A 24252-nucleotide genomic window follows, 5' to 3' on the forward strand; every position below is an offset into this window, starting at 1 on the left:
TGAGCTGCGACCACCGCCATCACCTTCGTGAACACCCGTGGGGCGCTGGTAAGGCCGAAGGGGAGCACGGTAAACTGAAAGTGCTTTTGGCCTACCGTGAACCGCAGGTAACGCCGGTGGGCCGGCAGGACGGGGATGTGGAAATAGGCGTCCTGCAAGTCTAACGCTACCATCCAGTCTCCTGGGTCCAGGGCAGCCAGGACCTGAGCTAAAGTGAGCATCTTGAACTTCTCCGTCCGGAGGAAGCCGTTGACGTTCCGCAAGTCCAAGATAGGGCGTAGGCCCCCTTTGCCCTTCTTGGGCACCAGAAAGTAGTGGGAGTAACAACCACACCCTACTTCTGGCCCAGGAACGCGCTCGATGGCCCTCTTGGCCAAGAGGGCCGAAACCTCCTCTTGCAGAAGTTGCAAGTGATCCCCCGACACACGGTGGTATTGTGGTGGCATGGATGGAGGGGATGCCTCGAAGGGGAGGGAGAAGCCCCTTCGGACAATCTGCAGCACCCACCTGTCTGAAGTGACTGCATGCCAGTGGGAGAGGTGATGGCGAAACCTGCCCCCCACAGGCGTCACATGGGCCTGAAAACTCGGAAGGTTTTGAGGCCGGTGCTGCTGAGGGAGTTGTGGACTGACCTCGCCGCGGGCCCCGACCACCGCCACGGCAGTTCCCACGTCCGCCACGGCGCTGCTGGACATTTTGCAGCATGTGGCTGGCGGTACGTGGTGGGGCGCCCCTTCCGTGGCCACGAAAGGAGCGAAAGGCACCCGTTTGCTGGCGTGGGGCCGTAAGGCCCAAGGACTTGGCCGTAGCCCTGGAGTCCTTGAAACGTTCCAGCGCATGGTCTGCCTTGTCGCCGAAGAGGCGACGGCCATCAAACGGCATGTCCAGGAGGGTGGCCTGGACATCGGCCGAGAAGTTGGCGGACCTCAACCAGGCGTGGCGTCGAACCGCCACCATCGTTGCCATCGCCCTGCCCAGTGAGTCCGTTGTATCCAGCCCACACCGGATAGAAAAGCGTGCTGCATCTCAGCCGTCCGCAAGGGCTTGGCTGAGTTTAGCCTGGACCTCCTCCGGGCATCTAGGCAGCACCTCCGCAACCGTGTCCCACAGGGTGTGGGTGTAGCGGCCCAAGAGACAGGCGGTGTTCACAGACCGCAGCCCTAAGCTTACAGACGAGAAAACCTTCTTCCCGAACTGTTCATATCTCTTGGATTCCCTGTCGGGCGGGGCCGACGGGAATGCGGTTTGGGAGTTTGAGGCCTGGATGACCAGACTCTCGGGGGTGGGATGGGTGGACAAAAAGCATGGGTCGCCCGGTGCCGGGCGGTAGCGTCTGGCCACGTTCCTATCCACAGGGGGGCCTGTGGCGGGCTTGGACCAAGTGCCCAGAAGAACGTCACATAAGGCCTCATTGAACAGCAGGAGGGGCTCCGCGGAGCCTGACTGCGGTTTGAGGACCTCAGTGAGGAGATTAGTCCTCACGGCCGCGACGGGGAGCTGAAGGTTTAAGGCCTTAGCTGCCTTCGTCAACACTACGCTGTAAGCAGAACCCGCCTCCGAAGCTACAGTCGGGGGCGATGTAAATCCAGTGTCTGGCGAGGTGTCAATACCACAGGCCTCCCCAAGCTCATATGTCCAGTCCTGCTGTGACTGGCAATCATGTGCCAGAGGGTCCTCGGACCCCTCCCAATGCTCCTCGTCACCTGTGTCCTGGAGACCAGGATTAGCAGCCAGGGCCTCCTCGTGGAGATAAAATTCTCCAAAGGCCGACGGAATCGGCGCCCAGCAGCGCCCTCCCGACGCCTGAGCAGGACCGTAGGAGGCATTGGGGGCGGCAACCACATCGGCTGCCGGGGACGACACCTGAAGGGCCGGCGCCGGCGAGGTCGTAAGGTCGACCGGCGAGGTCCCGGATCCGGAGCCGGATCCAGCGAGGTCTTGCGGCGCCGAGACCGAAGTCGCCAGCGGCGCCGGGGCCGAAGCAACCGACATCGTCGGGGCCGAAGCGCCCGACCCGGAAGGACCTCCAGACGGAACCGATCGGCCCGAAGGTGCCACGGGAACCGACTGAGGAGGGAGGGCCCTCATGGCCATGAGGTACCTCTCGATCTCCTCCGGCGTCGCGCCGTGCCCATGGACCCGAAGGTGTGGGGCAGGCGGCGACGCTTGCGACTCCCGCGGAGCCGCGTGGGCGGTGTCGCCCGAGTCCCCGGCCGCATCGTGCGAGTGTCGGGGCGGGTCGGAGGATCGATGACGTCGCTCCGACCTCTCATGCCTCTTACCTGAGGACTTGGAACCAGACGATCGGTGTCCACTTCCGGAGCGTCGATGACTCCGACCTCGCGACCTGTCCCTCGACCTCCCGTGGGACCGGGACCGGGACCTGGAGCGGCGCGGGGCCGACTGCCTCAGCACGAGACGCTTGCGGGACCGCTCCCGCCTAGCCTTAGACGTCAGGGCCCGGCAGTCGGAGCAGGATCGATCGTCGTGGTCGAGGCCAAAGCACTTCAGGCACCGGTGTTGGGGGTCCATGACCGACATGAGTCGGCCGCACTTCGAGCAAGGCTTGAACCCGGGCATCCCTGGCACCGATAGTCGAGAATTCGACAAAAAGAGAGAGATCAAAAGGATCAAAAATTTCAGTCAAAAATTGACTGGGGGTAGAGCTTCTTACGGATCTGCGCTAGCTGGCGCGGAAAAAAGAAGAACTGACGTCAGCGCGCATGGGCGCCGTCTAAGTACTCAGACGACGTCCTCCCGGCGCTCACGACGCCGACGACGGACGCGGAGCCGCAGACGACGCCTACCGGCGCGCAGGGGTATTGCTACGCAAAAGTTTCCGGATCCGGTCTGACGCCTGGGGATATTCTAAGGTAAGGAATCTATCACTAACGTGTCTCTTTCAGATTTTATTTTTATTTTTTGTAGAACTTGAAGTCTGTGCTAGTGTCCTGTAATAGTTGCAAAAAGAGAAACTTTTTTTTTAGATTATACTATTAAAGTCTTTGGGTCTGCAGGCTCAGATCTAAAACTGCAGACTTGAAATGGACGACACTACAAAAAAAGCCTCCCTTGTCCAAATAGACATCTTTATATTTTTTTAAGTGGCTGCGCAAAATAGGTCACACAATATCTCAGACACTACTGCAGCCACACTAAGAGACCAACATACCGCTGGCACCGATCCTGACACGGCTGCCTATCCCTTTGGTCATGCACAGCGAGACTAGAATCAAGGCCTAAACTCTCACTGTCTGCCAACCTCAATTGCAGGATATGTTGTTGTTGTTTTTAACAAAGAAAAAGGAGACTACGTTTACCATATTTTCTAAGGGGGAAATCATATTTAAATAAGAAAACGTTACATTTTTTAAATATTTTAATTTTTTGCTTTAAACTTGAAATTATAATAAAATGTTTAATCACAAAGTTGAAGCTTTTTCATCCATCTAAAATGGCTGCTGATGAATCACAGTTTTATTTTACATCTTACTTCTTGCACATTAAACCCTTGTTTTGGGCTTCAAAGAACAACTATCCCGGTCTTGGGGTGTTTGCCAGCTACTCCCACGGGTTCGGCATCTCACACAGTGCTGCCCCATAGCTATAGAATTTTTGTTTCCACAACACGAAACTTGCAAGCTGAGGGCTACTCGAGAGTTTCACATTTGAGGAAATATTCAAAGTGTGACTACCAGGAGTCAAGGTATATAAAAGCGATATACAAAAGTGTTAAGCCTTTTAAACTCAGAGGGAAACTTTCTTTAAATGCTTAGATCCAAAAATGTACTGCACATAATTACACCGAACCAACGAATATGCCCATCTGTCCGGTCACTTATTCCTGATTTAACATCAGGTTGAGTACTTCTGATTTGTCAATATTGATTTAAACTCACTTGTTTGTAGCAGGCCAGATACTGAGCTACTGCTGCAAGTGACTCCTTGGGATTAGTCAGGGTGAGCAGAATGCTGTCTGCATATGAGAGACCTTTTAAGAGTGGAATGGACAGTAGCCAACAACTGAAAAGCCTGGTGAAGGGAGTTCTAGAAATTAATCCTTTCCGTGAAGAATGCGCAAAAATCCTCTACTCAGTCTAGTGCCTATAGGAGAAAACAGCGTGATTAGTTTGGCAAACAACAAGTTTAGTAAACTTGAAAATCCGGCTGCCAGTAACAAAGGTCTAATTGATATGTGGCTCGGAAAATGCTCAATCAGAATTTTAACTAAATTCTTTCTTTAACTGGAAACCAAAGCAAATACCATTGGTAATAACTTTAATTTTTACCCATTACTTCAATGATACGTGAGAAAGATTCTTGGGGATGACGTAGTAGCTTAAGGTTTTACCTTCAACACTGGGTGTTGCGCAACACCAGGTTTCAGGAATGGCTTCCACCGAGAATGTCCTCAAAGCATGTTTTCTATGTATAGTTATGCAGACTGTATCTTGTCGTTATGTAAGTATGTTCTACAAGATTGAGCCTCTTTGTATTAATGGTCCCATGCATTCTATTTATGAGACATTATCAAATAAAAGTGATGTTACTATTGAAAATGAAATGATCCTGATGATAGTGACAAGAACATTGGAGTAAATCTGAATTACGAAGTCTGACAACTCATTGCAAACGCTTCTTTTAAAGAGCGCAGAACATAAAATGTATTCCAAAAAATATCATATGTGCAGTGAAGCGTGAAAAGGAATAGTTTTCTAATTGCAGACATGGGTTGCTCTAATTCGTAGACCAGTAAATTTGTATTTAAATAAAATATTACAAGATTTCTATCAACTGTATAACGTTTTACAGGAACGTTAAAATGTATGATTTCAAATGTCAGTGAACTAATGCCATTTGAAATTTAATACACCCTACGTGTACCTCAATTTTCAAAAGACTATGCAGTAAGTTAAGAAAACAAATCTAAAAAAATAATATTTATAACCCACGTCAAAAGTAACCGTCTCCAACTTGTGTAATCGCTGGAACCATGGTTTTGCCAATTTCTGAAGGATTCTTCAGTGTATACTACTAAATCAAACCACCACAAGTCAATATGCTCATACATTTTGCAGAGATTTAAACAAACTTCTCAGTATTCTGCAAGTTTCCCTTCAACCCCGACCATATTTAATGCTTGGAAGTCCACAGAGAAAGACACCAGTGGTTTGTTTCGAGTCCAAAATTCATCCTGCAATGCTGGGATCACTTTGATGCCATGAGGTGGAGAGACTTGTTAATATGCTGGCTCAGAGAGCTGTGAGTAAACGGAGACTATGCCGCCTGCAAATGACACACTATGTCCGGATCCGAGGGAAGAGTTCATCAGTACAAAAGAGTTATATTTATAGATAGGGCGTTTGAAGGATTATGGAGCATTCCCAAGACAGAGTAAACAGCGTATAAATCAGAGGGGAAAAGGTTTAACGATTGCTGCCTACTTGCACAATGATATAATTTAATATTTTTAGCTACTGCATGAAATATATACATGTGCTTTACATTGGTTTCATGTTGTATTTTTGATTCATAACACAATATTTTCTAAAAGGGAGATTTCGAATATCGTATAACAGATTTCGAACTTGATACTTAAAAAAATATAAAAGAAGGCAGGGACTGTTAGTAAAGATGCGGGATTGTGTGTTCCATCAGCCGGTTTGTGTGCTGATTCTGGATCTATAAATGAGGCAGTGTGCAGAGCGCAATACAGTGGTTTCACCAGACAATAATAGGAGGCCTCTTGTTGGAATGGAAATCCACTGTGATTCCCGCACTGTTTACTAATCTGTAATCCCTGACCTGAGAGTGAGATAGTATCTTTAAACCATAGAGCCCTGGTCAAAAACCAGCATAAACGAGAAATTCGCAGAAATATTTGCAAATACGAGCCGAAGCTCTTAATTTACCGCATCCACCTAGTGTTGAGTAAAAGGAAATCAGATAATTAGGGGCACAAGCATTGCAAGTTATATCTGGGACATTCGGCAACATTGACAGTCAAGGGCAGGACTAAAGATAGTGGCTACAACTGCAGCTCAGTAAAGACAAATGCTTCAAAAGTTCCTTGTTCAGTGCCAAGTGAGATTTCAAAAGGGTTCATGGCAAGAGGTTCTAAGTAGCTAACCAAATAACTTATGAACCCCGCGTGCCATCCCACTGAAGACCCCAAAATACTTTTGAGAAAGGCCAGATACTATGACGAGTGGCCAGGCAGTCAATACGGTGGATGTGATCTAAGAGAGCTCCTGCCATTGTGAAGTATGATCTGGGGTGGAAGACACCATACATTCCCGAGACACACTTTGGCAGTCTGAGCAAGCAATGCATCATTTACTTTGTCTTTCATTTGAAAGCAGGATCATAACAGGCTTATCACTGTGGTATTGAAGAGCTCTCCCATTACCTGGTCCTATGTAACAACAGAGAATGAAATCAAGATGCCCAACTATGGCTGTGAAAGTGGAGTCAACCTAAATGCATCTGGATATCTCCGCCAACACAAGTGTTGCTGAACACTGGAGGGTGCTCTGGGAGAGAACCTGGCTATTGAAGCAGCAATTGTTCACACAATTATCCACGAGCAGTGATTAAAATACGCTTTGCCCAAGGGATGTCAGAAACTGACAGGGAGGCCTGAGCAGTTCGGTGCCCGGTTCGGGGCTCGGGCACACAGTTCCGGCTCTGGTGTCCATGGGGCCGAGCAGTAACCCTCCACAGACCTGGCTACACATCGAAGGGCCTGGATTCTGCGGTCTGTCCTGACAGGGCCGGTGGCAGAACAGGAGTGCTGACACAGCCCTGTGATAGGGCCAGAAGAGGTCGTAACTCTGGCTGGCCGGTGAGACGCCATCGTAGGCAAGCACTGACTGGGGAGCCTACCTACAAGTACTCCTGTGGCCTGGCTTGGACAGACGCCTGGGGTTTGGGCACGACTCACAGAGGCAAATAACGACAGTGTTAGGTGGAATGCCCCAGACTTTGGCGGTGAAGGTGAAAGAGGCCGAACTTCAGTGAGGTGCAGAGCGAGGGTCGTCCCACACATTATCATGGGCGGAAGAAGGCCCATCACCAGGTTTGGACTACAAAGTAAAGAAGAGGGGGGTGTAAAAACATGGCACTGCCCAGGCCAGAGGCACAGCCTACACGCCTGTAGGGGGTACGACGACCCCGTGTCTGGCTGGGGGCGATTTTCAGAGTTGAGGAACTGGGACTGACCTCTTGGGCAACAGTACTGGGAACGTAATGAGATCCACCGCGTAGTTTGATGGTGTGATTTCCCCCCCACGCCGAGGGGCCCAACAACTACACAGGCTCCCTGGCACAATTGGCAAGCCCAGGGGTCGACAGGAAGGGGCCTTACGCAAACAAGATGATAGTGACCAGCAACAACCACAGTCTGCCGCGGAGGACCCGGAGCAATAGCAGCTGAGCAAGATATTGGAGACCATAGCCGATACGAAAGCCACCCTTCACCAGGACATCAGCACGGTCGCGGTGGAGCTCGGCCTACTGTGGAAGGAGAACAAGAAGTTATCTGAGAGGGTGAAAGAGACTGAGCTCACTATCACTGAACTAGCACCAGCACAAAAGGCCCAGGAGCAATAGATTGGGGCCCTCACAGATAGAGTGTGTGTGCTAGAGCAGAGAGCCGAAGATGTAGAGAGGAGTAACAGGAGGGACAACATCAGAGTTCTGGGTCTGCAGGAAGGGGCTGAGGGCAACGACATTGTGTTCTATTTGGAGCAGTGGCTTAGAAGAGTGGTAGCAGCTGAGGGCCTGTCAACTAAGTACACTCTTGAGAGGGTTCATGGGGTGCCGGCCAGACCGCTGGCCCCTGGAAGACCTCCGCGGCAAGTGGTGGCTCGGCTGCTTCAATTACGAGAGAGGGACGCTCTCCGGCAAAAAGCACGTGCAGAGGGCTCATACACCAGGGACAACAGCAAAATCTCCCTCTTCCCAGACTACACGCTGAAAATGCAGAGGAAGCGGGACTCGTGCCTGGAGGTTAAGAGGGCATTTAAAGAGGAAGGCCTCCAGTACTCTCTGATGTTCCAGGCCTAGCTGAGTATTATTCTAGCTAGGAATACTCACTATATGACAGTCCGAAAGACGCCTGGGAGTGGATAGATGCCTTTAAGGTGGGCGCTCCGCTGCCCACGGGCTCAAGGTCTAACTAGAGAAAAAACGCGGAGCTCGGGAAGAGCTCCAGAAGGAGTTCTCGTAGAGGAGCCACTGAGAAACCGATCTCATTGCAAACCGAGAGGGAGAGGGATGAAGAGCTGCAGGCTGTGGCAGAGCTAATGTAGGTCAAGAGTCCCACCCCAGAGGTGGAGGCCCGTTCCTCGAGAGAAACTGAGAAAGATGAGTCGGACACCTCCCACAGTGATAGTGTAAAGTTGCCGACTGTAACGCCGAAGAGGGCTGACAAAATTATCTGAGGGAATTTGAACTTTGTGGTGACTGTGGAAACCGCAGTAGTGCGGAACTGTTAATAGCCGACCCAGGTCCCGAGCTGGCCTATCTCACACGGGGCCGGTGTGCTATGGACGGGTTGTGCACCCTGAACTATGTCCTTACCTGGTCACCCCCCGCTGAAGGCCTTACTAGGTTAGGGTCTCATATGGTACAAAATGTTTCACACGCTGTTTGGGCGGCCGACTGGGGTTGGGGAGTTGACCAACTTGGGGGTCCATTTGTTAGATTTCTACAGTTTGAAGTTTGCAGAGGAGGAGGATTGTGGATGGTTGTGCATGAACGAGGGAGTGGGTGAGGAAGGGGTCCCCCTTGAGTGGCTGATCGATGACACTCAACAAGAATGGCGGATGCACATAACACCTTACGGTTCCTAACATCGAACATCAGAGGTGTGGGGGTCTATCGCCAAGGCCACAATATTTACTCGTACCTAAGACACTGGGACGTGCACAAAGCATTTCTCCAGGAGACACACCTGACCAGGAGAAGGCAGGGAAGCTGAAGAGACGAAAGAGGGCTCAGGTCTTTGTGATCACCTCCTCAGCCTTTGCCAGGGGAGTGCTGATTTGGCTAAAACCTGGGGTCCCCTTTGTCCTTAAACATACGTGGCTTGAAGTAGAGGTGTTGTATATGAATTTAGGACCCTAGTGTAATTTTCCCGATTCATGCCCATATATAGGTATAAATCACCCTATCCTTATATAGGCATAGAAATCATAACCATATTTAGACTTAGCCTATGCAGTCCAAATACGGCATGGCTATTTCCACTAGATCCGAAAATCCACAACGATTTCTTGGAAAAACCCGCCTTCAGCAGTCAGGGACTTCCCCTTGCTTTAATATTGATTAAACCAAGAACTCATGGAGTTTTCAAAGAACTGAGTCTTTGATGATGGTATTATGTCCAACTTTACGTCAAACTCGGTACCTTCAAGGTATAAATATGCCCACACTTGCCCAGGCAAACACACGGTGGTTTGGAGCAGTTTGACTATCTACCTACACGACACAGCTCGCCGAAGCAAGTGCCGAAGGAAGCCGACCCTCCAGCAGATGCACTCAGAGAGACGCTGTATTTTCTCTTGCCGAGAAATCCAGCTCCAGTGTTTCCAAGCTACCCTTGCAGGTTGTTGGGAAATCGAGTCCTGAGAGAGAGATGCCAGACCTCCTTCATTCTAAACCAAGGTACGGAGCTGATTAGACCCTTAGAGAATTCTTGGATAGGTTCTTGGCAAAAGAATACTGAAACTAAGGCCCACCTCACTTACTTCTTCCTTTGTACTAGACCTAGGTTACGTACACCGGGGTAGGCGTATTTTAATTGTGTCGCAGATGTTGCTACTGATCGTTTGCACCCTCCCCTACCGGGGACTCAGCCACCCGGCACAGCAATGGGATTCCATACTTGGATCTCCCACTGGGGGCTAGAGGACACCTGGAGACTGCTATGTAACAGGGTCAGGGAGTACTCCCTCTTTTTACCGGTCTACTAGGTACACACTAGGCTTGAAATGTTTTTCTGCCCCGTAGCCTTCAATAGTTCCATCACACACCGAATACCTAGGGCGCACACTATCAGAATATAGTCCACTGATAATAAAGCATCAACCTCCAGGGAGGCGACCTCCAATCCCCACACGGAAACTGAACCCTTAAACGCTCGAGGACGCTCCCTTTCGAGCCTCGCTACATGCACTCATTGAAACATACTTCCCCATCAATGTTAACACAGCATCTTCCGCTCAAGTTGAGTGGGAGGCATTTAAAGTTGTCGTAAGGGGCCACTGTATGGGACAGGCGAGTGAGGCACATAAGGAGCTTCGTCAAGAAATCCTAGACCTACAGGAGAACATTTGCAGGTTCGACAAAATTCATACTACAAAATTGCCCTCCACCCTTATCATACTGTGATGGTGGGGTGATCAATATCACACTCCACTGTTTGTGCAGCTAAAGTATTCACGCCTGTAAGGAGAGAAATTCAGAAGAAAGCAGTACATTAACCACATACTCATGAAAAACTAAGTGAGTGGCTATAAGTGCATCAACCTGTGTCATTCATCTGTGCACTTAATAATAAATGGGGAACAAGATCCCCAATGCTTACCCTAACAGATGGGACATACTAGCCCATAGGGGAGTGAGGAGGGGAGACCCCTTTGGTTAAGCGCTAGATAAAGAGGAGAGAAAATGAAAAATCCAGGAGAATCAGAACATGTCCAGGAAATGTTCTGGGTACTATAGTGCTCAAAAAGATGCTACGTACTACAGGTAAACAGGGAATTCTAGGAGTAAACTACCATGAAGGACAAACACACTCACCCATCCACATCATACACACTCTTACTGTAAGGTGCGACATCTTTCATACCAAAGTGGCAGTGTGTCCACATACATGGTGTCATACTTAGGACTGTGTAAAGGTCCTTTCTTTGCAGGTGACATAACTATCAGTCTATAAAATGGCCTAAACTTATAAAACACAGAATTGCCCATACAATTTCTCTTAAGTAACAGGGATGTGGAATTTCTATGTATGGGCTCAGATGGTCAGTTCTGTGTTTACATGTTACTCAGATCGGGGTCAGCCAAAGGCAGAATGGACCACGGTGCGGTCATGTGTATTACTGTGCCAACTGTAGCCAAGAGATTTCATCATTGAGTCCCTTTTCCCGTGTACTAGCCTGTATACCCACCTCTGTTCTCTAATGTGAAGAGGTCTGGTAAGATCAGTTACATGTTTTTTCATAACTTCCAGGACCACCCATCTCAGGTCGCTATCTTCATGATTAAATTCCAAGAAATGCTTTGTGAGTTTGTTGTTTATCTTTTTACATCGTATCGTGCTGCGATGTTCGTTAATGCAAATCTTAATCTTCCTGGTGGTCATGCCCATATACATGAAACCGCAGGGTCATGTCAGAAGATAGACCACATTAACAGTTTCAGTAATTGCAACACAGATAACGTGGTCTATCTTCTGACATGCCCCTGCGGTTTCATGTATGTGGGCATGACCACCAGGAAGATTAAGATTCACATTAACGCACAAGTTACTACTTGTGTAACAATATATCTGTAAGAGACATTAGTTAGTGATAGATTCCTTACCTTAGAATATCCCCAGGTGTCAGACTGGATCCGGAATGTTTTCTGATTAGCAGTACCTCTGCGCGTCAGTAGGTGGCGTCCTGCTCTCTGTGTCCGTCACCGGCGCCGTAGGCGCCAAGATGACGTCACGGAGAGTAATTAGGTGCCACCCATGCGCGGTGACGTCAGTTCTGTACACAACTATTCCACGCCGAAAGGCAGAACCATGCAAGATACTGACAATTGGTGCCTAAAACTAGGGCCCTAAAAGGGATGACATTAACCCTAGTAACAGTTCGCAGAACGGGCAGGATGGGTGGGGCGGTAAGGAATCTATCAAACGGGGAGGATGGGTTACCAACCGCGGTGGTGGGTCTGCGAACGAGATTACACCAAAAAGTCCCAGAGCAAAGAATGGCCAAAGAAGCTGTCTCCTCGGACTGTCAAGGCAGTAGTGTTTGGTAAACGTGTGCAGCGAGGTCCACGTAGCTGCCTGACAAATGTCCTGCAAGGGAACTCCTCGTCCCAAGGCAGTAGTGGCTGCAGTTGTCCTGGTCGAATGGGCACGCAGCCCCACAGGAGGCTCCTTCTTAGCCAAGAAGTAACATGCTTTGATGCACAAAACAACCCACCGGGAGATGGTCCGTTTGTGCACAGCCCGAACTTTTTGGGCGCCAACGTAGCCAACAAAAAGCTGATCAGCCACCCGGGACTGCTGTGTACGCTGCAGACAGAATGCAAGCGCACGTTTTGGGTCCAGACATTGGAGCCTCTTCTCTTCCCTTGAAGGATGCGGAGGCGGAAAGAAGGTGGGCAAAGTGATGGTCTGCCCGATGTGGAAGGGCGTGACAACCTTTGGCAAGAAAGAAAGACGAGTCCTCAGAACAACCTTGTCCGGATGAACAGAAAGGAAAGGAAGTTTAGAAAAAAGAGCCTGGAGCTCACTCGCTCTTCTGGCAGAGGTGATAGCTACCAGGAAAGCAGTCTTGAGAGTGAGACGACATAAGGGAGAGTTATGCAGGGGCTCAAATGGAGCTCACATGAGAAAAGTCATGACAAGGTTTAAGTCCCATTGAGGCATGATGAATGGCACGGGAGGGAACGTGTGCGTAATGCCTTTCATAAAACAGTTAACAACCGGGGACTTAAAAAGAGAAGGCTGATCAGGAAGCCATAGAAAGGCCGAAATGGCCGAAAGATAACCTTGGATAGTGCCCAGAGCAGAGCCCTGCTGGGCCAAAGAAGGAAGGAACAAAAGAACCTCGGAAAGAGGGGCAGAAAGAGGATCCACAGCTTTCGCTGTGCACCATACCACAAAATTGTTCCACCTGCAGGAGTATACCATCTTAGTGGAGGGATGCCTGGCTGCCAGAATGACATCACAGACTTCGGGAGGAAGATCGAAAGGTGTCAACTGTCTCTGCTCAATCGCCATGCATAGAGGTGGAAATTGGACAGGTTCGGGTGGAGGACCGTCCCCTGCTGCTGCAACAGAAGATCCTCCCGAAGAGGCAGGTGGATGGGAGGAGCGATGCTCATACTGAGTAGCTCGGGATACCATACTCTTTGAGCCAAGTCCGGAGCCACAAGAATGACTTAGGTCGGGTCGCACCTGATCTTCTTCAGCACTCTGGGCAGAAGTGGTATAGGCGGAAAAGCGTAAAATAGACCGCAGCTCAACACGCGACGAAAAGCGTCTCAGAACGAGTGCCACTTTGGAAATTCTAAAGCGCAGAACTGATGACATTGCGCGTTCTCTTCGGTGGCAAACAGACCTAACCAAGGCTCTCCCCACTGCAGAAAAAGACCTTGCGCCACGTCCGAGTTCAGACGCCATTCATGATCCAACTTGCACCGGAGGCTGAGTTTGTCCGTCCTGGCATTCAGAGAACCTGCCAGGTGTTGAACCACCAATGTAATGCCCAAATCTCCAGCCATGTCCAGAGATGCAGGGCCTCCTGACTTAGGGTCCACAACCCCACCCTGCCCTGTTTGTTGCAACACCACATGGTGGTAGTGTTGTCAGTGAACACCTGCACTACACTTCCCCGGACAGAGAGAAGGAATGCCTTCAGTGAAAGTCAGATTGCCCGCAGCTCCAGAAGGTTGCTATGGTGCCGGGACTCCGCCCGAGACCAGAGGCCTCTGATCTCTGTCTCTCCCATGTGGCCTCCCCATCCCAGGAGGGACGCATCTGTCACCACTGTGTGTTCCGGTTGGGGAAGGGAAAGGGACCTGCCACTGACCCAATCACGATTCTTGAGCCACCACTGCAACTGTCGTGCAGCGCCCTCCAAGATCTGGACGTGATCGGACAGGTTGCCCTGATGCTGTGCCCACTGGAACTTCAGGTCTCACTGCAGAACCCGCATATGCCACTTGGCATGTGTCACCAGCAGGATTCAGGTGGCCATCAGGCCCAGAAGCCGGAGGGTCATCCTGACTGAAACCCTTGAGAGAGTCTGAAAAAGCGGAATCAAAGCCTGAATATCCAGGGACTCGCAGCTTGGGAGGATAAACCCGAAACAGCATTGAATCCAGAACCGCTCAGATGAAGGGGAGTTCCTGAGAGGGACTCAGGTGGGACTTCGGCATGTTGACAGAGAAACCCAGCAAATGCAGGAGGTCGGCCGTAGTCTGGAGGTGGGTGACGACCACCTGCGGCAAGCCCGCCTTCAACAGCCAGTCGTCGAGGTAGGGGAAGATTGACACCCCTGACCTGTGCAGATGAACTGCAACCACTGCCATCAACTTTGTGAACACCCAAGAGGCATTAGTAAGGCCGAAGGGGAGCACGACAAACTGAAAATGCTCCTGGCCTACCGTGAACCGCAGGTAGTGCCGATGGGCCGGCAGGACGGGGATGTGAAAATAAGCATCCTGCAAGACTTGACTTGACTGAAATATTTATAAAGCGCTCGAATGCCGCGGCGTCTTAGCGCTTGCAAGTCCAATACCAACATCCAGTCTCCTGGGTGCAGGGCAGCCAGGACCTGAGCCAGAGCCAGCATCTTGAACTTCTCCTTCCAGAGGAAGCGATTGATGTCCGGGAGCTCCAAGATGGGGCGAAGGCCCCCCTTGTCCATCTTTGGGACCAGAAAGTAGTGGGAATAACAACCACTCCCTACTTCCTGACCGGAAACGCACTCGATGGTCCCCTTGGCCAAGAAGGCCGTGACTTCCTGATGGAGAAGAGCCAAATGATCCATGCGATGGTACAGAGGTGACATGGCTGGAGGGGAGAACAGAAGGGGGAGAGAGTAACCTTGGCAGATTATCTGCAGCACCCACTTGACCGATGTAATTTCATGCCAGTTGTGGAGGCGGTGGCGGATTCTTCCACCCACCGGCGTGGGGTGCTCCCTGAAGCTCGTAATAGGAAGGCTTAGAGGCGGAAGCAGCGGTGTTGGAGGTGGACTGACGCGTGTGCTGGTTATCTGACCTGCCCCTGCGAAATCCATGGCCGCCCTGAGGCTCGGTCTACACAGGCTTGTTGGATGAGCGTGCTTGGGTGCCCTTGCCCTGGCCACGAAAGGAACAAAATCCAGGAGTGGCAGGGTTCTTTGTAGAAAGGCCCAAAGACTTGGTCGTGGTCAAAGAGGCTTTAAAGCGCTCCAGGGCATTGTCGGCCTTATGGCCAAAAGGCGGAAGCCATCAAAGGGCATGTCCATGAGCAAGCCCTGGACATCTGGTGAGAACCCAGTGGAATACAACCAGGTGTGGCGCCGCAACACCACAGTCGTGGAAATCGCCCTAGCCAACGAATCAGCAGTGTCCAGACCACACCTGATGGCAAACTTCGCCCATTCCTTGCCCTCCGCAACCGCTTAGGAAAGGACAGCCTAGACCTCCTCAGAACACTGAGGCAAAACCTCTGCTACCGAATCCCACACTGCGTGGGAGTAACGGCCCAATAAGCAGGCGGTGTTAACTGACCGCAACACCAAGCTGGCAGAGGAGAACAACCTCTTACCAAATTGGTCCAGCCTCTTAGAGTCCTTATCCCGCAGAGCCGTGGGAAAGGCACTCTGCGATGTCGAGGCCTGAATAACCAGGTTCTCAGGCGTGGGCTGAGTAGTCAAGAAGGCAGGATCACCGGGCGACGTTTTTATCCACTGGCACCCCCTAGGCCGGTCACAACCAAGTGCCCATGAGGACTTAGGTGAGAGTCTCATTAAAAGGAAGCAGCAGCTCCAACGACGTAGATGATGTCTGGAGCACCTCCGTTAGGAGATTGGTCTTAAGGGCCACTGTAGGGAGGTCGAGATGGAGAGCCTCCGCAACATGATGCAGTACTATAGTGTAGGAAGCACCCTCCTACATAGTAGGTGGAGGGAGGCAAAGCCCGGGACAGAAGACACATCAAGCTCGCCTGCATCTTAAATCGTCCACCCAATCCTGCTCGGAGTCACACTGCCTCGCAAGGGGGTCCTCGGAGCCGTCCCAGTCCTCTTCCGGCTCCGGAGTAGAGAGAGCCGGCTGCGGCAGCAGGGCCCCCCCGAGAGGGGGCAAGCGACGTCAGGAACGGCGCCAGTCGGGGCCGAGCCGGCGCCGTATTCCAATGCCAATCCCAGGCCGGAACGAAATGGTCAGAGTACTGGGGTAGGGGTGGGATAAACATCACACAGTGCGGCACCAGCGGTGTAGCCAGAGGCGGGAGGCAAGGGCGGCGCCGGGGCCAGAACCAATGGCGCTGCACCTTGTAGCGCCGGGGCCAGTGGCGCGGGATCCTGTGGCGCAGGGGCTGGCGCCAGTGGCGGTGCCGCAGGGCCAACAGGATCTGGACATGGGACCGCAGGGCCCGAAGGTTCGCTGGCAGGAGCCCGGGCCTAAAAAGACGGTCCATGGCAGCAAGAATCACTTGCATCTGTTCGGGAGTCGCCAACGGACCCGGGTATAGAGGGTAGGCCGCGGGACTCCCCGGCTCCAGAGGAACCCCTCGTCCGCCCCCGGAGAGCAACGGGGGAGCGTCGGAGAGCGAACATGCTTCTTTAACTTCTTTTTATGGCGTCGCTTACCGGAATCCGAACGCGATGACTTAGAGCCTGAGGAGTGACGGCTCCGGTCCTGCAAACAGCCCCTAGACTCAGAGCGGCGGTGATAGAGTGCCGGACCTCCAGCAACTTCCTGCGCCGCTCCCGCAAAGCCTTCGGGCCATGGCTCTACAGTCTCAACAGTCCCGGGAGTCACGGTCGGTCTCCAGGCAGTAGCGGCACATATCGTGGGGGTCCGCCATGGACATGTTACGGCAGCATGACCCACAATACTGAAATCCTGGCATCCTACGTGCACCAGGAGACACGAGGGGAGACAAAAAGTCTCAAAAATTGACTGAGGTACGTGCTCAATCCGGAACTGCGCTTTCGCGAGGAAAAAGTATTGTCCAACAAAATCAGAATCTGTCTTTGCTGAACTAGAGGATATGGGGATACTCATCAACAGTCTTGCTGCCTTCGAGAAGAGCCATTCTTCGGGGCACTAAAATGTGTTGAATCTCCGATGGCCCATGTGTGTTTTCCAGCCATACAAAGAGGCATCTGTCACTAATATTAGCTGAAGTAAAGGAGACTGAAAAGGTTTCCCTTGTAGCACAAGTTACTACTTGTGTAACGATATATATGTAAGAGACATTAGTTAGTGATAGATTCCTCACCTTAGAATATCCCCAGGCGTCAGACTGGATCCGGAAATTTTTGCGTAGCAATACCCCTGCGCGTCAGTTCTGATACACAGCTTTTCGACGCCAGATACGCAGAGCCATGATAGAACCAAAACTGGTGCCATGAAACTAGGGCCCTTAAAGGGGATGACCTTAACCCTAGATATCGGTTCGCAGAACGGGGAGGATGGGTGGGTAGGTAAGGAATCTATCACTAACTAATGTCTCTTACAGATATATCGTTACACAAGTAGTAACTTGTACATCTGAAAGAGACACGTTAGTGATAGATTCCTCACCTTAGAATAGATACCCCGGCAATACCAACCCCGGTGGTGGGTCTGCGAACCAATAATCACACCAGAAAGTCCTCGAGGACAGAACGGCCAAAGAAGCCATCCCTCCGAACTTGACTGTCCAGGCAGTAGTGTCTTGCGAACGTGTGCAGCGAGGCCCACGTAGCTGCCTGGCAAATGTCTTGTAAGGGGACTCCTCGGCCCAAGGCAGTTGTTGCCGTGGCTCGAGTGGAATGAGCCCGCAATCCAGCAGGGGGCTCCTTTTTGGCCATGGAGTAACATGCCTGAATACACAAGATGATCCACCGCGAAATGGTCCTCTTGTGTACCGCCTTTCCCTTCTTCGCGCCCACGTAACCAACAAAGAGTTGGTCATCCACCCGAAACTAGCGTGTGCGATCTAGGTAATAAGAGAGCGCACGTTTTGGGTACAGACGGTGGAGCCTCTCTTCCTCTTTCGAGGGATGCGGAGGTGGAAAGAAGGTGGGCAAGGTAATGGACTGCCCGACGTGGAAGGCCGTGACAACCTTGGGCAGAAAGGAAGGTCTTGTCCGCAACACAATCTTGTCCGGATGAACAGAGAGGAAAGGTGGAGTAGAAGAAAGAGCCTGGAGCTCACTCACTCTCCTGGCAGAGGTGATGGCAACCAGGAAAGCAGTCTTCAGGGTAAGAAGACGGAGAGGACAGTTATGGAGCGGCTCAAAGGGAGCACATAATAGATAAGTGAGTACAAGATTCAAGTCCCACTGGGGCATCACGAAGGGAACAGGAGGGTACATGTGTGTGATGCCCTTCAGAAATCTATTTACAATGGGGGACTTGAATAAGGAAGGCTGATCAGGTAGCCATAAGAAGGCGGAAAGAGCAGAAAGGTACCCCTTAAGAGTGCCCATAGCAGAGCCCTGCTGGGCAAGGGAAAGAAGGAAGAGTAGAACTTCAGAAAGGGGTGCAGAGAGAGGGTCCACAGCCTTTGCTGTGCACCATGCCACAAATCTGTTCCACCTGCAGGCGTATACAGACTTTGTGGAGGGACGCCTGGCTGCCAGAATGATATCACAGACTTCGGGAGGTAAGTCAAATGGCCTCAACTGCCGCCGCTCAATCTCCAAGCTTGTAGGTGGAGACTGGACAGCTTCGGGTGCAGGACCGTCCCCTGCTGCCGCGACAGAAGGTCCTCCCGAAGAGGCAGACGAATCAGGGGATCGACTTACATGCTGAGTAGCTCGGGATTCCAGTATCTTCGTGCCCAGTCCGGAGCCACAAGGATGACCTGGGCCCGGTCGCGCCTGATCTTCTTCAGCAGTCTGGGCAGAAGTGGTATAGGCGGAAAGGCGTACAATAGACCGAAACTACACTCGCAACGAAAAGCGTCTCCGAGCGAGTGCCGCCTTGGAAATTCCATCGCGCAGAACTGATGACATTGCGCGTTCTCTTCTGTGGCGAATAGATCTAACCAAGGCTCTCCCCAATGCTGAAAGAGGCCTTGCGCCACGTCCGAGTTCAGACGCCATTCCTGATCCATCATGCACCGAGTTCGTCCGCCCTGGCATTCAGAGAGCCTGCCAGGTGTTAAACCACCAGGGTCACGCCCTGATGTTCCAGCCACTGCCAGAGGCGCAGAGCCTCCTGGCATAGGGTCCACGACCCCACCCCGCCTTGTTTGTTGCAGTACCACATGGCGGTGATGTTGTCCGTGAACACCTGCACTACACTCCCCCGGACAGAGTGGAGGAATGCCTTCAGTGCTAGACGAATCGCCCGCAGCTCCAAAAGGTTGATATGGAGCCAGGACTCCGCCGGAGACCAGAGGCCTCTGATCTCCGCCTCTCCCATGTGGCATCCCCAGCCCTGGAGGGACGCCTCCGTCACAACCATGTGCTCCGGTTGGGGTAGGGAGAGGGATCTGCCACTGACCCAATCGCGGTCCGTGAGCCACCACTGCAGTTGTCTCGCAGTGCCCTCCGAGATCAAGACATGATCGGACAGGTTGCCCTGATGCTGGGCCCACTGAAACTTCAGGTCCCAATGCAGAGCCCGCATCCGCCACCGGGCGTGATGCACCAGAAGGATGCAGGAGGCCATCAGCCCCAGAAGCTGCAGCGTCAACCTGACCGGGACTCGGGATAAAGGCTGAAAGATGGGAATCAGAGCCTGTATATCCCGAACCCGCTGTTCAGGAGGGTAAACGCGAAACTGCGCCGAGTCGAGAACCACTCCGATGAAGAGGAGCTTCTGAGAGGGACACAGGTGCGACTTCGGCACATTGATGGAGAACTCCAGCAAATGCAGGAGGTCGGCCGTAGTCTGGAGGTGGCTGACGACTGTCTGGGGCGAGCCCGCCTTCAACAACCAGTCGTCTAGGTAGGGGAAGACTGACACACCTAACCTGCGCAGATGAGCTGCGACCACCGCCATCACCTTCGTGAACACCCGTGGGGCGCTGGTAAGGCCGAAGGGGAGCACGGTAAACTGAAAGGGCTCTTGGCCTACCGTGAATCGCAGGTAACGCCGGTGGGCCGGCAGGACGGGGATGTGGAAATAAGCGTCCTGCAAGTCCAACGCTACCAGCCAGTCTTCTGGGTCCAGGGCAGCTAGGACTTGAGCCAAAGTCAGCATCTTGAACTTCTCCTTCCGGAGGAAGCTGTTGACGTTCCGCAGGTCCAAGATAGGGCGTAGGCCCCCTTTGCCCTTCTTTGGAACCAGAAAGTAGTGGGAGTAACATCCACACCCTACTTCTGGCCCAGGAACGCGCTCAATGGCCCCCTTGGCCAAGAGGGCCGTGACTTCCTCTTGCAGAAGTTGCAAGTGATTGCGGTGGCATGGATGGAGGGGTCGCCTCGAAGGGGAGGGAGTAGCCCCTTCGGACGATCTGCAGCACCCACCTGTCCGACGTGATAGTGCGCCAGTGGGAGAGGTGATGGCGAACCCTGCCTCCCACAGGCGTCACATGGGCCTGAAAACTCGGACTAGGTAGGTTTTGAGGCGGGTGCTGTGGAGGGAGGTGTGGACTGGCCTCGCCGTTGTCCCCGACCACCGCCACGGCAGTTTCCACAGCCGCAACCACGCTGTTGAACATTCTGCGGCACATGGCTGGCAGCACGTGTGGGGGCGCCCCTTCCGTGGCCACGAAAGGAGCGAAAGGCACCCGATTGCTGGCATGTGGCCGAGAGGCCCAAGGACTTGGCCGTAGCCCTGGAGTCCTTAAAACGTGCCAGCGCATGATCTGCCTTGTCGCCGAAGAGGAGAGGGCCATCGAACGGCATGTCCAGAAGTGTGGCCTGGACATCGGCCGAGAAGTTGGCGGACCTCAACCAGGCGTGGCGTCGAACCACCACCGTCGTTGCCATTGCCCTGCCCAGTGAGTCAGTGGTATCCAGCCCACACCGGATGGAATATCGCGCTGCATCTCGGCCTCGCAAGGGTTTAGGCGAGTTTAGCCCGGACCTCCTCCGGACATTGTAGCAGCACGTCTGCAACCGCGTCCCACAGAGTGTGGGTGTAGCGGCCCAAGAGACAGGCGGTATTGACAGACCGCAGCCCTAAGCTTAGGGACGAGAACACCTTCTTCCCAAACTGTTCATATCTCTTGGATTCCTGGTCGGGCGGGGCCGACGGGAACGCAGTCTGGGAATTGGAGGCCTGGATGACCAGGCTCTCGAGGGTGGGATGGGTGGACAAAAAGCAAGGGTCGCCCAGGGCAGGGCGGTAGCGTCTGGCCACGTTCCTATCCACAGGCGGACCTGTGGCGGGCTTGGACCAAGTGCCCACAAGAACGTCACACAAGGCCTCATTGAACGGCAGCGGAGGCTCGCTGGAGCTTGACTGCGGTTTGAGGACCTCAGTGAGGAGGTTAGTCCTCACGGCCGCGACGGGGAGCTCAAGGTTTAAGGCCTTGGCCGCCCTCGTCAACACTACACTATATGTAGACCCCTCCTCCGAAGCCACGGTCGGAGGAGAGACAAATCCAGTGTCTGGCGAAGTGTCAATACCACTGGCCTCCCCAAGCTCATATGTCCAGTCCTGTTGAGACTGGCACTCCAGTGCCAGAGGGTCCTCAGACCCCTCCCAATCTTCCTCGTTACCCGTTTCCTGTAAAACAGGATTAGTAGACAGGGCCTCCTCATGGAAATAAAAATCTCCAAAGGCCGTCGGAAGCCACATGTCCATATTTGGACATGTGGGACAAAAAACACAGCAAGAAAAATTAATTTCAAATCAGGGAGTACCACGGTGTCAGGACTTACAGATAGGTAAATTGTATGAACAAAGCTTTAGGCAGAAACAAATTCTAGCTAGATAATCAAAAGCAATTGTTTGCTTTTGATTATCTGAAACACCACGGATATATGACATATGGAAACAATTGCTTTTGATTATCTATCTAGAATTTGTTTCTGCCTAAATCTTTGTGCATACAATTTACCTATCTATAGGTCCTGGTACAGTGGTGCTCCCTGATTTGAAATTAATTTTTCTTACTGTGTTTTTTGTTCCACATGTCCACATATGTTGTCTAAAGAAATGTTTTTAACTTATCTTTTATACTGTACAATGAATTTTTAATGATATAGCTGTTATTGTTATAACATTGTTAATAAACTGTGAAGCTACCTTTTTTTAATATTCTTTTTTGCACTGATTTGTTTTTCTGGCTCATAGTATGAAATTCTGTGAGTGGGTCATATATTTCTGGAAGAACGCTTAGTGTGGCTGTAAGATTGAGCGGTTATATTAGTTTCCCGGGGGAGCTTTTTTTGACAATTGTCTTTTGATGGTGCATTTGGATCCCTCTCTCTTTTGAACCCACTGTCCTATCAGTTTGCATAGACTGCTTTGTAGCATCCATGCCATCACGGCACAAGTGAGTGGAAGCTATAACAAAATGATTTAAAGTAAAATAATTCTGTTGGAGACTTTTCAGAATACTAAGTCACAGGAAAGTTTAAAAAGTCAGCTCTGCTTGGGTGATTGCAAAAGCACTGAGATGATCGCCAAATAGTCCTATGCCCAGGTACAATGCTACCATCAACATCACGAACTACACAACTTGTGGAATCCTACCAGAAAGCAGGTCTGCATCACACGAGGCACACCAGAAGGGTGACTTTTTTCCTAGGTGAAGGACGGCATGACAGCCAAGACAACAGACATCATCCAGCAACAGTTAACTGCTTATGGCGCTCCCCTTAGCCTCTAGGCCTAAAGTCAGATTGCACTGATGTTCAGTTCAATACTTTCTGTTCTACTGAGACAATAGGTTTGCATGCTAAGCGAAGTTCAATGGGGTATGGGCAAAAGCCATACAATGAGCGCTTGAATGTTCAGGTACAATGGACTCTTTATTCAATCGAGGGCCACCAAGACTCAATCTACTTGGTAAACTCATTTCCATAAAAAGTGAGCAATAACTGGCACTGGTGTTGTGCATAATACAAGGCTAAGTTTAATTTACAAGGAAGATATTCAGAAAATCCTGACCAGGCAATTCCGAGCACAAAAGGGACAGCTCTTGGAGTTGTGCTGAACGGCAAATATATGGCTCGAATACCACGTGAATTTACAACAGGCCCTACTCGCTGATGAAGCTCCCACTCAAGAAATAATGGTTTCAGCCTGCTCAAAGCGTTTAAACAAACACGGTCTCCAGCCACCAAAGAGCAGCTACCTTCCAGCAGAAAAATAAAATCCCACTTTGCCCCTCGTCTTGAGATAATGCATTGCTTCGGTGTAGCAGCATGACTGCTCATACATATAGGTATTCGGCGTGGCCAGCAACATGGCCGACTAGACGTGCCTGTATAGAGCTCCGGCCGAGCCTGCCCATAATCCGACATTGAATATCCCCCAAACCCCAGAAAAGCCATCCACACACAAGGAACACATACCCGGTTACCGGCGGCGAGCTGCTGTGGTCCTGAAACGGAGTCTGCCCGCCTAGCTCCGGTGTATGAAGCTGACTCCTCTGCACCCCGGAGGCCGGGATGGCGGCCTAGGCACCTGGGAAACACGGCGCGCGCCAAGAGCCAGCGGTCCAGCTGATCGCTGTCGAGGGCTGAGGGAGGCTTGACCGGGTGGACGGCAGCCGGGCGGACGGGCGCTCACCGCCTCCGCCGGACAACGGGAGCGGGACAGCGACGACCGCCGACCACCTACACAAGATGGCGGCTGACATGGCGGTGGTGAACTGAGGAAGGCGAGATCCCCCCCATCGATCCCGTCGCCGGGAAGCAGCTGCGACCAGGAACAGAGACGGAGCGTCGGTGAGCCCGCTACGGAGGTGAGGAGATCCGCCCATGTCCGGCCCCTGACCCGGGGACCGACCTCAAACAGCGGCGCCCGCCTTTACCAATATGGCGGCCGCCTACTGAAAGAAAACGGCGGGACGGCTATCGAGCCGCGGACGACAAAGGGGGCCTGCCTGGAGGGGGTGGACTTGCTGGTACCGCCCCGGACACCCTGTAGCCCACCCCGGATCGGGAGCGAATGGAGGACACTGCGGCCCCCCTGCCGCCAGCACTGCACTGATTGGGCCTGCATCTGGGGCTACGGCGCCGAGGCGGTGAAAATCCCGGGGGGGACAGGCACGAGCTGAGGAGTACCCCCTGGCCTCCCTGGATTCGAGAGTGGCGGCGACAGGGCCCCCTCCTGTGATCACCCCAGCCCCAGTGAGGAGAGACGGTGGGCCCCACATCCCTGAGGTGAGCCCAGATCGGCCTGTGGTCG

At 52.2% G+C, this 24252-nt stretch overlaps 1 protein-coding gene across 2 annotated transcripts in view; it reads right to left on the minus strand.

The window, feature by feature from the left end:
- The window catches only part of SCAPER (S-phase cyclin A associated protein in the ER), a 3157511-nt gene that overhangs the window by 1724224 nt on the left and 1409035 nt on the right, over positions 1 to 24252 (minus strand). The gene's annotated exons all lie outside the window — the stretch shown is intronic.

Source organism: Lissotriton vulgaris, chromosome 2_2 (assembly GCF_964263255.1).
Source record: "Lissotriton vulgaris chromosome 2_2, aLisVul1.2, whole genome shotgun sequence".
Classification (NCBI taxonomy): domain Eukaryota; kingdom Metazoa; phylum Chordata; class Amphibia; order Caudata; family Salamandridae; genus Lissotriton; species Lissotriton vulgaris.